Source organism: Aquarana catesbeiana, linkage group LG02 (assembly GCF_042186555.1).
Source record: "Aquarana catesbeiana isolate 2022-GZ linkage group LG02, ASM4218655v1, whole genome shotgun sequence".
In the NCBI taxonomy this organism is placed as follows: domain Eukaryota; kingdom Metazoa; phylum Chordata; class Amphibia; order Anura; family Ranidae; genus Aquarana; species Aquarana catesbeiana.
Window position 1 is genome coordinate 372,906,330 of NC_133325.1, and position 16,498 is coordinate 372,922,827.

A 16,498-nucleotide genomic window follows, 5' to 3' on the forward strand; every position below is an offset into this window, starting at 1 on the left:
TTCATGCATTTTTTCTACTCTATTATGCTCTGCTCTACTTTATATTTTCACTCAATATTCCACTACATGCTTCTTGAGCTGGTCCCCAGACACAGCTATTCAGATCATCCTATTCTCAAAAATAGCTTTGGAGGCCATACACAGACTCCACTGCATTTGACATTTGTGGCTCTAGCTTGGAATCTGAACTTAGGACATTGGGTTCTGCATAGTGGCACTATCCAGACCTGAGTGTACATTTAAATGCAGATCGCTTTTCTGGGTCCCAAATTGTGGCACAACCTTTGGTGTAACCCAGTCTCTGAAGACTCACTTTATAAATAGGCCATGAGGGCCAAGCACCAGGAGCTAGAATGTGAATAGAATCATCAGCACCAATATAATTTCTATTTTATTCCCTCATTTTACCATGAAAAGGGTTAATGCTGAGGCATTGAGCACTAATGTAATCCTTTAGGTGGAGTATCATGCGTGCATGTGTTGAGCACTTCTTTCTGCCATTCAGAGTGAGGTAGCATGTTCCTGCCACTGTTTTTAACCACTTCCGACCGGCACAAGCTGATGTACGTTGGTAGAATGGCACAGCTGGGCAAACGTACCCGTACGTCCCTTTGAATTTTCCACCGTGCCATTGCGTGCGCATCGCCGGTGGCGCGCGCACCGGCCGGGAGCTCCGTGAGTTGGGTCGCGGGTCCCGCAGACTCGATCGCAGCGGGGATACCCGTGATCGCCTCACGGAGAGGACGAACGAGGAGATGCTAATGTAAACAGACATCTCCTCGTTCTGCCTAGTGACAGTGTCACTGATCTCTGCTCCCTGTGATCGGGGGCAGAGATCAGTGACGTGTCACACGTAGTCACGCCCCCCACAGTTAGTAACACTCCCCAGGACATACTTAACCCCTCCCTAGCCCTCTAGTGGTTAACCCCTTCACTGCCAGTGTCATTTACACAGGAATCAGTGCATTTGTATAGCACCGATTGCTGTATAAATGACAATGGTCCCAAAAATGTGTCAAAAATGTCCGATGTGTCCGCCATAATGTCACAGTCATGATAAAAATCACTGGTCGCCGCCATTACTAGTAAAAAAAAAAAATTAATAATAAAAATGCCATAAAACTATCCCCTATTTTTTAAATGCTATAACTTTTGCGCAAACCAATCAATAAACGCTTATTGGGATTTTTTTTTTATCAAAAATATGTAGAAGAATACGTATCGGCCTAAACTGAGGAAAAAAAATGTTTTTTAAAATATTTTTGGGGGATATTTATTATAGCAAAAAGTAAAAAATAATGCGTTTTTTTCAAAATTGTCGCTATTTTTTTGTTTATAGCGCAAAAAATAAAAACCGCAATCAAATACCAAAAGAAAGCTCTATTTGTGGGGAAAAAAGGAAGTCAATTTTGTTTGGGAGCCACATCGCACGACCACGCAATTGTCAGTTAAAGCGACGCAGTGCTGAATCGCAAGAAGTGCTCTGGCCAGGAAAGGGGTAAATCCTTCCGGGGCTGAAGCGGTTAAGTAACATGTGGATCTTCCTTGCTTGGTCTTTGCTGTCCACCTACAGTCACATGATCATGCTCTACTGAATCATTACTGCTACCTGCAGCTGGTTCATGAGTATTCAAATTCTAGCCTTATTCCTTGAGCTATGCTGTCCCTGCCTTACAGCGCAACATGTTAGAATCCAAATCCAGGGAAAGAAGTCCTGCTGTACTGGGTCCCCAACTTACAACCCACTAACAGCTCCAGTGCTACCTGCGTGCACCCACTTGAGGGTCTGACACTGAGAGTCTGGGATGTTGTCCTCTGCTTGAGTCCCTGTACTTCTCTAAGTTTTCTTTAGTTCTTTCAGGTGTGGTCCCCTCCTTGTTCCTATCCCAAGAGGATTCCACCACAGTTATTCAGGAATTTATTGCCCCCCACTGCAGAATTAATTTCTAATCTTCTTGTGGCCTTAAATTGTTACTAAACTTCGGACCCTGCAATCACTACAGCTGGTCTCCCACAGTACACATAACATCGAAATGCTATTATTTTAGTAACTATAAACAGCTAAATACCTTTTCTTATCAGCAGTATATAGCAGTCTTGTGATTTCTCTCAGTTCCTGGTGATGCTTGTAGGAGGAGTTTTCATACTGCACTGAGTCTATGAGGCTGCAGGGCTCCTGACCCTCTGTCTGGACATGTCTGGACAGCGCTTATTGGCCCTGTGCTGATCAAATGCACTCTCCCAAGAAAAAAAAACCTCTCTAGCAATACACACCAGACTGAGCATGTGCAGCCTAAATTCAAAGGCTCTGTCTTATCTGAACTTGTCCAGGGGGACAGTGCAGGGAGGGGAGGATCTGTGCATACAAGATCAAGCACCTTTTTACACAATGCAGAGGATTAACCCCTTAGGTTCCACAGTGAGTATAAACAGGAAGCTTTACTGCATATACAGACTGATTTTTTTGTTGTGGGTTTAGTAACACTTCAATGGCCCCTGAGCCTTCTGCCACAGAGACTCTGTCTGATGCTAAGTGTTATAAAATCCTTAACCAATGGTATTGGCCCTGAGGGGTTGCAGGCCGTTGCTATTGCCAGGCTTAGAATGAGCATTTCAGCTCTCTTTGAAGTAGTGTGCACCCCCCTTTTTTTTTAATCAGGTAAAGATTCATTGGGATGTCCCAAAGTCATACAACCATACAAAACAGATGCACATAGTTCATGTCAGAAAACATTCCAGCTTGATAGTACCAAAACACAAATCCCATAAAATATAATATTCTCTAATATGGCCGGGGGCTGGCACCCATGCACAAACTGGACACTTTGGCCACCATAACAAAACAAGTGTACATGTTTGAAATATTTGAAGAGCATGAGCACACATTTTTCTACGGTAAACATAACCATATGCATTATAACGTATTTCACAGCAATAGCCTATCCATTATTAAATCTGTTGGGGCCAAACCAGGAATAGATAGATCAGCTTTTCTACTAATAGCATCGAGCCCATCTGTTCAAGCGTGCACCACTTTGAAACCGGAAAGAACCTGTACCATCTACCAGTGACCCGTCTAATATTCCCTAGACTACCAATACATGTCTGGTGCTTCCAGACATCATTTATGGGGACTGGGAGACTCCTGACAAGCTGCTTACACCTTCCAAACAATTTACAGCTCTATACCCATTTGAGCAGTCTTTTATTTTGAAGTTCCTGCCATGGATCCAGCAGTATCCTACCAAAGCTCTGATGATCCTTATGGAGGATGAGCTTGTTTTTAAGAATCTCATTGAGAAACTTGCAGAGTTTCTTTCAAAAACGTTATTTTCTCTGTCTGGTTTACAATGTGCCTTGGCTGTGATGCTAGTCTGTCAAACTTAATGGGACAGGACTAGATCCAGGAGGGGAGATTCTGTTTTCTTCCAAACCATCCATTCGTGATGTATTTGGAGGTAATGCTGGCAGCCCCTAAGCTTCTGCATTTAGTGGATGTATGTTGTCTTATTTCCTGTATTAGTCTCCTGTCACTGAACATACAACGCTCAGGCTCAGATGTTGGGCTGTGAAGCAGGTATGCAAAAAGTGATTGCTGCGCAATTCAAGGGACAACATTTCTTTGGAGTTGCATTGGCCACCCTTATCAAAGTAACTTGGGGTAAAAATATTCATCTGCCACAGCAGAAGAAGCCTATACCTTAGGTGGGATAGACTCAACTCTCCTCCAAGGCCAAGAGTTAGCTTACTCCTAGGACTGGACCTTGAAAGCCAGACCTAGACCAGATGCCCAGTTCAAATCCCCCAAAACTTCTGACAAATCCTCTTCATCATGAAGGTGTTCCCCCACTTTCCAAAGTGAGGAGATATCTGTTAACCTGGACAGACGGGTAATGGGAGGTGGTTTCTAGAGGATGCAAGAGTTTTACTCTCAGCTCCCTCTCCAGTTCATGTCTTCCAACCTACCTTGCAGGTCTTCTGGGTAAAGATGTTATCTCATCAGTTCTAATAGCAGAAAGATTTCAGGAGTCTGCTCCAAACTTTTCACAGTCCCCAAACTTAAAAGTGGGTATCCACACCATTTTGGATCCCTTAATATTTTTTATTTGGGTCCAAATATTCCACATGAAATCCACTTGGTCTGTAATAGCTTCCCTCCATGCAAAACTTTGCAGTCTCTGTGGACATCAAGGGTGCATACTTGCATGCCTCCATTTTTTTTTTTATTTAAATAGTTTTTATACATTTTTGCTTTCATCAAACAACAACAAAAATAAACTCACAAACACACAGCATGACTCCTACAAAAATCCCCACTCCCAAATATAAACATATATATATATATATATATATATATATATATATATATATATATATATTTATATATATAATATTATATTATATATATAATATTATTTTAGAATATCAGCATTACTTCATTTTGCTATGGGTTCCTAGCACTTACAGATTGTGGCCTTACTATTTGGCCTGTCTTTTTCACACCATGGTTTTGGCCCCTGTGCTTGCCTTAGTATGCTTTCATGCTCGCATCCCAATTGTGGGATATCTGCATGACCTCCAGCTGAGAGAATAGTCAGCACAAGTTCTGGCTGACAATGTGGTATGAATAGTTCAGACCTTGAAAAGGTTTGGTTGGATCCTGAGCCTTCAGAAGTCAGCCTTGGAGTTGACTCATCCCTTGAAATATCTGGGTCTAATCTTAGACAAAGCTCAAACCAGGGTTTTTCTTCCCCAGGAGAAACCTTAATCTCTCTGCTTCCAGACAGAGTTGCCATATTTTTCTATTCTGCATGAAAGACTAGAGGTGATAGAAACCTAATTTGAGACAGTCTCATTTGCCCAGTTCCACTCTGAAACAACTCAAAAGACAGTTGTCTTAGGACAAATTGGTTCAGTTTCTAGACAAATCAACTCATCAAACACTGAGTGCTAGGTCATCTGTTGCCTGGTGGCTCAAATAATCCAGTTCTGGAGTTGTGAAAACTTTTCCTGCCATATCTTGGAAGATGCTTACAACATATCCGGCCTGCCAGGATGGGGAGTAGTCTAAGACCACTTGTCAGTGCAGGGGACTTGGGCATCATTAGAATTCCATTGCCTGATCAACATTCTTGAGCTCCAAGCAGTTTGGTTGTCCCTAAAAAACCTGGACATCTCGACTGAATGGTAATCCAGTTGAACAGTGCCATGGCAATTGCAAACATCAATCATCAGAGAGGAACCAAAGATCTTACCATAGCAAGTGAAGTAGAAAAGATTCTGTCTTGGGCAGAAATTCATGTTCCAGCTTTGTCCTTTATTCACATGAGCTATAAAGAACTATTTATGGTCCTGCACAGGGACAGGGTGATGTGGAGGTCTAGGGTCTCCTTCCTTCCTAAGGCGGTTTTGGCCTTTTATCTGAATGAGGACTTTGTTACCTCTCTCAAGCTTCAGTACATCAGAAGGAGATCTCCCTTCATTGTCTGCATGTAATTTGTGCTTTGTATTATTACCTTACAGCAATTGGCGACTATCTCTTTGCCATGCCCGATGGTCCCTGTTAAGGGTAACCAGCTTCTCGCTTCACTATTGCTTGATGGTTAAGACAGACCATTGCACATGCTTATGATCTTAAGGAAACACTGGTCAGATGGTGACTGGTCCCTGTTGCTGTCCATGATAAGCTGAGGACACCTGCTTATACATACTGTATATCTTATCAGGTAAATGACAGGACTCCATGGAGGAATAGGGCAATGATGGTTACAGTGACCCCATAATACACTGTGTTGAATCTGATGATTGACCATCTTTGCTAGAAAGTTCCATGTTGCTTAGTTTTACACACAGTGTTATGTGTCCATGAGGATGAACTGTGTATTACACATGGCTTTAACATTGTTATGCAGATGAAGGACAGGAGCAGTGTGTTTGCCTTACTGCATTATCCCTTCAGGTGGACAGTCATTGTGATTTGGCTGCCATATTGACAGAAGACATTGTAAGGAACACTGGCATGTAAGACGTGCCTGCTTTACATTCACATCAAAGCAACGTCTATTGAGAATTATGAAGAAATACTCTAACTGTGTGGGGACTTGGTCTCATTTGTTCTTATATACCATTATTGGAGATCTGCATATCATATGCAGTGAGATCTGGAAAATTCCCTAATCTGTTTGGGACACATGTATTGTGGATGTCATTTTGCTCCTGTAGATCCAATGTTTGCAATTACTGCCACACCATGACTTTGATGAATCAGCTGCAATTTATGGACACCAATCTCTTCATTGAGTATCAATTAGTTTGTTGATGGATGTACAGTATACAGCTATGATGGAGCATACTGTCCAACTGTTTTGAAGGATATTTCACTAATGGTTGTATATGGAAACGTTAGAACATTTAAAAAGCTTTGTGAACATGTCAACATGTGAACATGTCTTGTGAAAGGCTGTTTCATATGTCTTACATACAGTATAGGTTAATTTGGGATCCATTTCAGAACTACTTGCTTTTCTGTTCTTTATTTAATTTTGAGTATAATATATACATTTTTACCACTATAACAAAAGCAGTTATACTTTGAACTTACATCTATCACTACAGACACACAGTATTTGCAAAAAAAATTACAAACAAAATTGACTATCATTATAGGCATACCAAGTTAGCACCTCTGAACACTAATCTGGGTTCCCCTGCTCATAGTGATTGGGAAAAGGCAAACGTATTGATGGATTTTACTACCATGCTTATTGATTTGCAAAATGCACAAACTAGATAATTTATAATTACAATTGTAAATTTTTACTCATTAACTCATTTTCTATATTTTGTGAGGTATACTTAACCTTGAAGAACAATTTGATAGGGTACAAATGGGAGATCCACTGCTAGAAAATTCCGGTGTTGTAAATTCTCTTGTCACTGTTGGATGCTGTGGTCAATACAATGCCAATATGTTTTTATTGATATCTTGCTTCAACACATTGTGAATGTAATACATTACCTTGCTTTGTTAACAAAGCCTAATAATTTACTTAGTTTCTCATCAAAGAAATCCCCAGGCTAGTAATGTATAATGCATAAAATAAAGGAACAGACCTCATTTACCAAAATTTATACCTGTGCTGGAATATTGAAACATCAGTTGCAGTAGTAATACTGGGGCACTGTAGATAATTATTGAAATTACTGCAGATACCAGTAATTATTGAAATTAGGTGTAGCGCACCCCTTAAGGAGCCACAGGTGAACTGGGATCCCCCCATACTTTACAGCCAGGCAAACTGAATTTTCATAGGCACTTCAGAGTCAAAGAACAGTCTGTGACTTTGTTTTTGTGGTTTATTGACGGTTAATAACTTGGATGGGAAATTACAGGATGCCCACTTGACTTCGGCAACAACACTTTAGCAACATCTTTAGGGACATCTCCCTATACACAGTCTATATACAGCCTCTTTAACACTCCTCCTGCACTTTACTTGCTTGCAGACTCCAGCTAAATCACTGTAATGGATCTGACAGGCACAGTCAGATTTAGCAATGGCCTTTTGCAGGCAGGAACTCAAAGCCCCTTGTTGTGTAGCAGTACTCAGTGATCAGCTTGCATTCTCCCTCCTGTGGCTACTGGTCCCAGCACCACCTCTTCAGGCACTGCCAACCCACCTGACTGCAGCTGCCCCTTTCACTAGTCCTCCAGGCTAACGTTCCTCCACAGTCCTCCAGACTGACCCACACCAGCCCACCTGGTTGACACTGCAGGAGATCTCCCAGGGAAGGGATGAAGATTAGGCACAATACTGTCTTCAGGGAAAACTTGCTACATTAAGCAGTCTCCCCCCTTGTAAGTCCCCAATAGTGTTGCTCTACTCACACTGTCCTCCACGTGCCTCCAGGAAGGGCTTCCTCCCATGTTTTGTGTCAGGATCCTTCCAGCACCTGAGCCCTGGCCCAAGGTCACCCCCCCAGACTAGAGGGCACCTTTGAAGGCCACTGACAATCTCCACAGCACTATATCTTCATCTTTCACTGACTGCCCTGATGGCTTGGCTCATGCCTTTTTATGAGGTGAACCTGCCCCCTGCCAGCCCTTTGCTGGGGATTGGCCCTTAAAATTTTCCAAACAGCTCTTCCTAATCTCCACCCACTAGCTCTAGAAGTTTATAGTACCTTCTAGACCAGGGGGTGGCACCAGAGGAGCTGTCAGAAAAAAATCACCCAGCCCTGACTCACTGAACCCTGACCAAGATTCACAGGTCAGGCGATTCACAGGTCAGGCTTAGCCCTGAGCCAAACTAAATTTTCCTACACTAACAAACCTACGCTCGCTAACAAACCTATCTTACATCTAGCACACATTAGAGGGTGCTACAGAGGTTTACCGGGCCTACACATTTAATTCTTATTTTTTCTTTTTGGTATTTAAAAGGGGTGTTAGATCTATGCCACAACTTGTGGTGCACTCCCATAGCAGGGAATAGATCTAAGATCCTGTTTATCTTGCAGGTTTGTGCATGTCCACATTAGAGTATGCAAGTTCATGCGTGTGTAAATACTCTTGGTTTGCACAAACATTTGTTCTGTATACTTGTTGGGAGGTAAAGGCAGTAGATCCCATGTCGTTTTGAAAAATGATTTCTTTGTCATAACTATCCATCTGTCTGTGCCCCTTATTTACTCGCTGTTAGCAAGCACTTTATACTGTCCAAATTAAATAAAAAAAATTCAAAGAATATGTTATCCCAATGTTTCAAACAGAATATTGGCATGCATTAAAAGGGGGATCAACTCCAGAGATAAAACGATAATTCTCCCGCTCTACAAGACTCTGGTCCGGCCGCACCTAGAGTATGCGGTCCAGTTCTGGGCACCAGTCCTCAGGAAGGATGTACTGGAAATGGAGCGAGTACAAAGAAGGGCAACAAAGCTATCAAAGGGTCTGGAGGATATTAGTTATGAGGAAAGGTTGCGAGCACTGAACTTATTCTCTCTGGAGAAGAGACGCTTGAGAGGGGATATGATTTCAATTTACAAATACCGGAATTGTGACCCCTCAATAGGGATAAAACTTTTTTGCAGAAGAGAGTTTACCAAGACTCGTGGCCACTCATTAAAATTAGAAGAAAAGAGGTTTAATCTTAAACTACGTAGAGGGTTCTTTACTGTAAGAGCGGCAAGGATGTGGAATTCCCTTCCACAGGCGGTGGTCTCAGCGGGGAGCATTGATAGCTTCAAGAAAGTATTAGATAAGCACCTGAATGACCACAACATACAGGGATATACAATGCAATACTGACACATAATCACACACATAGGTTGGACTTGATGGACTTGTGTCTTTTTCCAACCTCACCTACTATGTAACTATGTAACTATGTTTCATATTCCTGATCTGTGCCTGTTGTACCATGTACTTTTGTTAAAATATATCCAGTTATTATTGTATTGCTTCCTTGGTGTGAAATACCTGGTGACCACCACACTAGGCATAGAAGCACATCCTTCCCAGCGTGGTCAGTTTGCTAGCTGTGCTGGGAGTTCAGCCTGCCTGTTCTCCAATGATCAGACTTGTGTGCTGACAGGCCTCCTTGCATAATCATTCATTAGGATAATCAGTGTACTGCTGTTTCTCCACCCCCAGCTCTCTAAGCCCCTTATGCAGCTAAAAACAGATTATGCTATCACTTATGAAAAAAGAAAGGACACAAGTTAATGCAGCTCTGTATTCACTGATACATTTTAAATTAGGCAACATTAGTCCCTGAACATGTCAATAGGAAGAGATCACAAACTAACAGACATGATCTCATTATTCTGTTGCTTCTCCTTTCATTGTTTAGTCATAACCTGTGGTAGGGACAAGACCTGTAAGTGTTACTTTATCACAAGTTTGGAAGTATCAGTTCTCTTGTCCTGTGAGACAAGACTCAGAGTTGCCTTTTTACCTATTTTGTTACATTACAGCCTTTAGTTCAATATTTTTTTCATCTGAATTATATGTGATGGATCAGAACAGAATAGTCTACGTTGGGGAAGTAAAATTAGATAAATATATAGAGAAAACTATTTTTCAGAAATAAAAAACTGATAATTGGTATGTTTTCACCCCCTTTGTTATAAAGCCCATAAAAAGCTCTGGTGCAACCAATTACCTTCAGAAGTCACATAATTAGTGAAATTATGTCCTCCTGTGTGCAATCTAAGTGTCACATGATCTGTCATTACATATACACACCTTTTTGAAAGGCCCCAGAGGCTGCAACACCTAAGCAAGAGGCACCACTAACCAAACACTGCCATGAAGACCAAGGAACTCTCCAAACAAGTAAGGGACAATGTTGTTGAGAAGTACAAGTCAGGGTTAGGTTATAAAAAATATCCAAATCTTTGATGATCCCTAGGAGCACCATCAAATCTATCATAACCAAGTGGAAAGAACATAGCAAAACAGCAAACCTGCCAAGAGACGGCCGCACACCAAAACTCACGGATCGGGCAAGGAGGGCATTAATCAGAAAGGCAGCACAGAGACCTAAGGTAACCCTGGAGGAGCTGCAGAGTTCCACAGCAGAGACTGGAGTATCTGTACATAGGACTACAATAAGCCGTATGCTCCATAGAGTTGGACTTTATATCAGAGTGGCCAGAAGAAAACCATTACTCTCAGCAAAAAACAAAATGGCACATTTTGAGTTTGCGAAAAGGCATGTGGGAAACTCCCAAAATGTATGGAGGAAGGTGCTCTGGTCTGATGAGACTGTGAAATTGAACTTTTTGGCCATCAAAGAAAACGCTATGTCTGGCGCAAACCCAACACATCACATCACCCAGAGAACACCATCCCCACAGTGAAACATGGTGGTGGCAGCATCATGCTGTGGGGATGTTTTTCAGCAGTCGGGACTGGGAAACTGGTCAGAGTTGAGGGAAAGATGGATGGTGCTAAATACAGGGATATTCTTGAGCAAAACCTGTACAACTCTGTGTGTGATTTGAGGCTAGGACGGAGGTTCACTTTCCAGCAGGACAATGACCCCAAACACACTGCAACACTTGAGTGATTTAAGGGGAAACATGTAAATGTGTTGGAATGGTATGGTCAAAGCCCAGACCTCAATCTAATAGAAAATCTGTGGTCAGACTTAAAGATTGCTGTTCACAAGTGCAAACCATCAAACTTGAAGGAGACTAGTTTGGCAAGGAGGAATGGGCAAAAATCCCAGTGGTAAGATGTGGCAAGCTCATAGAGACTTATTCAAAGTGACTTGGAGCTGTGATAGCTGCAAAAGGTGGCTCTACAAACTATTAACTTTAGGGGGGGTGAATAGTTATGCACATTGACTTTTTCAGTTATTTTGTCCTATTTGTTTGCTTCACAATAAAAAAAACATCTTTAAAGTTGTGGGCATGTTCTGTAAATTAAATGATGCAAATCCTCAAACAATCCATGTAAATTCCAGGTTGTGAGGCAACAAAACACTAAAAATGCCAAGGGGGTGAATACTTTTGCAAGGCACTGTAAAACTTATGTAGGGAGATTTGTTTAATCTCTGTGTATCATCAGAGGCTGTTCACTTCACTGGGTATATGTGAGGGTTTACAATCATTTTAAAGCTGAGCTCCACCCAAAAGGGGAAGCTCCACTTGTTTGCTTCCTCCCCCCCTCCACTTCAACATATGGCAGCTTTCAGGGGGGAGGGGGGAACAGGTACCTGTTTTTGACAGGTACCCATCCCCACTTCCGGGAGACCCCGCAAGGTCGAGGTCCCCTGAAAGTTCGGCGCCCCTCCTCCTTCTCCCCCCCACCAGGCCATTCACAAAGCGCAGTGCACTTCACACATGTGCAGTAGGGAACTGCCGCCATTCTCCTACAAGGAATGGGGGTGGCAGCACCCGAGAGCCAATTGAAAAATTGTCTGGGTGCTGACATTGTGGGATAACTGGACAGGTAAGTGTCCTAATATTAAATGTCAGTGGCTACAGTATTTGTAGCTGCTGACTTTTAATTTTTTGGTGGGGGGGCTGGAGCTCCTCTTTATCCATATGCACATGCACTGAAGGCTGTATTTATTATTTTGGCACTCATGGACAAGAATTTAAGACATTGAGGTAAGAGGGGAAGCACCAAGCCTTAACATATATGATATTTTAATTTAATTAATCATTTTTATTATTTTATTTTTCTTCTCAGGCCATCTCTCGACATTTGTACTAAAACTGGTATGAGAACTGTAGAGGGAGGAAACTAAAGGCCAAATTGAGAGTAATTAAAGGGCTATTAATGGTTAATGGTTAGCATAAAACCACCTTTTCTTCTCTATTGGTGGTCAGCAAAGCCAAAAGTAACTATACATATAAAACAGACCACATGCTACCTCCAGTAGTTTTTTTTAGTAAAATAGTCAAATGACACATGGGGTAGAGCAATATCGTGCAGATGTACCAAGTTTAGCATGACGTCTTAAAGAAACCTGAACCATTCAACAGTCTCTTGGACTTTAATATTCCAGAAAGTCTGGTCCTAAGTTAAGGAAAAAGACTAAACCAAATGAAAGTTTTACAAAACAGAAACATCTCTGTTCTTGAGAAACCACAAGAGCTTAAGAAACAGGGCAAGAGCAGCAAGCCATGGATAACAAAAGGCCAATGCACAATGCCTAAGAGCCTTGTGGAAGTCTTTTCCTGTAATACACTGTACATCACCCTGTGAATATAAATATATCAGCTATATTGTGAAAGCAGTGAATTTAACCTGAGGAATAAATGTTAATATTCTCAGCACTCACATTTATGTACGGCCATTTGATCTAAGGGGAATTACTTACATGTTCACAGTCTGCAGAGAAATATTGCATCAAGGAACACTTGGCATACAATAATACAGATGTAATATATCTCCTCAAGTGCCAGTGTGGTTTGGGATGTATAAGGAAGGCTAATTGCACACTTAAAATGAGGATGATTAAATACACAAGTGCTTTAAAACAGAAGGATGAGAGCGGCCCCACAGTTCTTCATTTCAGGCTGTGTGCAATCATCCAATAAGCACTCTTTACTACATGGTAATTGACAAGTTAAACACAGCATTTCAAAAATGGTGTGCAAAAAAAGGGAATTGGATTAAATGTCCTTCAGAAACAGACAGTCTTGGAATTTAGTATAAATGCCAAATGGTTCTAAATGGATTTTAAAATTGTTTGATAAGCAGAGGTATAAAGCTGAGAATAATACACATCCCCGCCAGATGCAGTTGCTTATCTCTGTCTCTGTCCATCCATATTTCTACCATGTCCCATAAGTCAGAATTTCTTGTGACAGCAATGATATGACAGCAGTTTGACATATTACACTTTTTCTGCCTTTTTTAATTTTTTTTCTTTAGCAGAGACATGTTTCTACTCTTCAAAGATAGCTAAAATTGGTAAACAGAACTGGTGTAGAAAAATGCAGATTTATAAATAGTGCAAGTATCTTTTTTATGTGACCCAGCCTAATAGGGCAACAGAGATTATTATTGGAGGACTGGCTGTTTTTGGACCAAACAGAAAACAAAATTGGCATTTTGTGGACTGCACTAGCTCCATGTTGGGAGATTATAAAAAGATTGTAGCAGTTGCAGATATGGTGATTTAGCTATTTTACCCTTCTGCAGGAAAGTCTTGTTTATTACTATTTCTTCTTTTTAAGATTTGTCATATAATCTGTGGAATAAAAGTGAATTACTGTAACTGCACAACTGTCAATAGCTGCACAATTTCAATGTGTGATGAACATGCAAAGCTGTATGAACTATGTGCATCAATGAGTGCTAGCCCATATCTGGAAAACAAACAAAACCTGATTGTACATTTTCATTACCTTGTTTTTCCACAATCTCTTAACGCATATGGCAAGACAAAAAAAAAGGATATCTGCATTATGTCTTTGTAATGCATGCAAACTTCCATATTTCATCCCTTAAAAGACCAGGCAAGTACAAAAAAATACCCATTGATTAGGGATGAGTAGAACTGCCCCAGTTTTGATTTGAGCAGCATTTGGTGAACTTTGAAGAAGTTTGGAAGCCGAACCTGAACTTCATTAAAATTAATGGTAGGCCAATCTGTTAAAGCCGAGCTCCAGCGCCCCAACAAAAAAATTAAAATTCAGCAGCTACAAATCCTGTAGCTGCTGACTTTTAATATAGGACACTTACCTGTCCAGGGATCCTGCAATGTCAACATTCCAGACAATTTTTTAATCAGCTCTTGAGTGCTTCCGCCACCATTCCTTCTAAGGGAAACCAGCAGTGAAGTCTTGCAGCTTCATAGCCGGCTCCCTACTGCGCATGCACTCTGTAAATGGCCCGGCAGAGAGGGGGGGATGGGTACCTTTTCAAAAAAGGGTATCTGCTTCCCCGAAAGATGCCAAATGTGGCAACAGAGGGGGGTGGAGGTAGCAAACAAGTGGAGCTTCCCCTTTTGGGCAGAGCTCCACTTTAATAAGCAAGGGTGTGTGGAAAAAGTAGCATGGAGCGGTGGGCACTAGCCTGGGGAACATATACCAATACAAAAGAAAAGGTTAAAGTTCAATTTGGCCAGGATCAATGATTTTTAAATGCTTGAAGTGAAGCATTAAAATTGCCTTATGCCGCGTACACACGGTCGGACTTTTCGGCTACAAAAGTCAGACGGACGCCGCCGGACCAAATCCGGCGGACAATCCGACCGTGTGTGGTCTCCATCGGACTTCCGATGGACCGTTTCGGTCGGAAATCCGACGTACTTTAGATTTGAAACTTGCTTCAAATCTTTACGTCGTAACTCCGCCGGACTCAGTTCCTCCGCCGTAACTCCGCCGGACTCAGACAGAAAGCCCGTTCGTCTGTATGCTGGTCCGACGGACCAGATACGACGGAGGGGCGCTCGCTGCAATAGGAAAAACAAATTTTCCTATTGCAGCGAGCGTGGGGGGGCATCCCAGGCCCTTAGGTCTGGTATGGAACTGTAAGGGGTACCCCATACACCGAAAAACCGGCGTGGGGCCCCCCCAAAATCCATTCCAGACCCCGATCCGAGCACACAGCCCGGCCAGTCAGGAAAGGGGGTGGGGACGAGCGAGCGCCCCCCCTGAACCGTACCAGGCCGCATGCCCTCAACATGGGGGTGCTTTGGGGGAGGGGGTGCCCTGCGGGGCCCCCCACCACAAAGCACCTTGTCCCCATGTTGATGAGGACAAGGGCCTCTTCCCGACAACCCTGGTCGTTGGTTGTCGGGGTCTGCGGGCGGGGGGCTTATCAGAATCCGGGAGCCCCCTTTAATAAGAGGGCCCCCATATCCCGGCCCCCCACCCTATGTGAATGAGTATGGGGTACATGGTACCCCTACCCATTCACCTAGGGAAAGTGTCAATAATAAAACACACTACACAGGTTTTTAAAATAATTTATTAAACAGCTCCAGGGGGGTCTTCTTCCGGCTTTGGGGCTCTACCTCCGGCTTCGGGGGTCTTCTTCTGGCTTCGGGGGTCCCTCCGGTTCCTCTTCTCCTGGCGTCCGGTTTGTTCTTCTCCGTTCTCTCTGTCCTCTTCTGGTGTTCCAGTTCTTAGGCCGGTTCCTCCGTTGTCTTCAGGCCGCTCTCTTGCCAGCAGAGGTCCGGACTTCTGGGCTTCTTGTCTTCTTCCCTCTTCTCTTCTCCAGATGTTGACACGATGGTCTCTCCGGCTGGACTGCTCTCTGAGGGCTCCGTTGTGACTTATATCGGTGGAGACCCCGCCCCCTTATGATGTCACAGTCCCTGGGCATGCTGGGACTGTGACATTTTAGGGGGCGTGGCCCAGCAGGGCGCCCCCTCCCCCAAAGCACCCCCCATGTTGAGGGCATGCGGCCTGGTACGGTTCAGGAGGGGGGGCACTCGCTCGTCCCCACCCCCTTTCCTGACCAGCCGGGCTGCGTGCTCAGATCGGGTCTGGTATGGATTTTGAGGGGACCCCCACACCGGTTTTTCGGCGTAGGGGGTTCCCCTTGCAGTTCCATACCAGACCTAAGGGCCTGGGATGCCTGCGACGGGCTCGCAAGGTTTCAATCTCGCCGATAAAAGTGGCGAGATTGGCTTCCTTTTCTAGTCCCATCGTACACGAGTCACGTTCAAAATGAACGGACTTGTCCGTGTGTGGGAAAGCCCGTTCATTCTGAAAGTCCGGCGGAAGTCCATCAGGAAGACTGGATTCCGGAAAGTCCGGTCGTGTGTAGGCAAGTCCGTCCGTTCAGAAAGTCCGGCGGTAGTCCGCCGGAAGTCTGGAGGCAAGTACGTCGGACCTAGCTTCCCAGAAAGTCTGCCCCTGTGTACGCGGCATTACTGTCACAGCCCATTCAATTGCTTTTTGCTTCTTCTATCCTTAAAGTGTTTAAAATTAGCGTTAAAGTTAATTAAAGTTAACTGCCATCGCCTACTGGCTTTCTTTGCTACATTGACGTTCTCACCCTGGAGAAAGGCAAGTGTTCTGA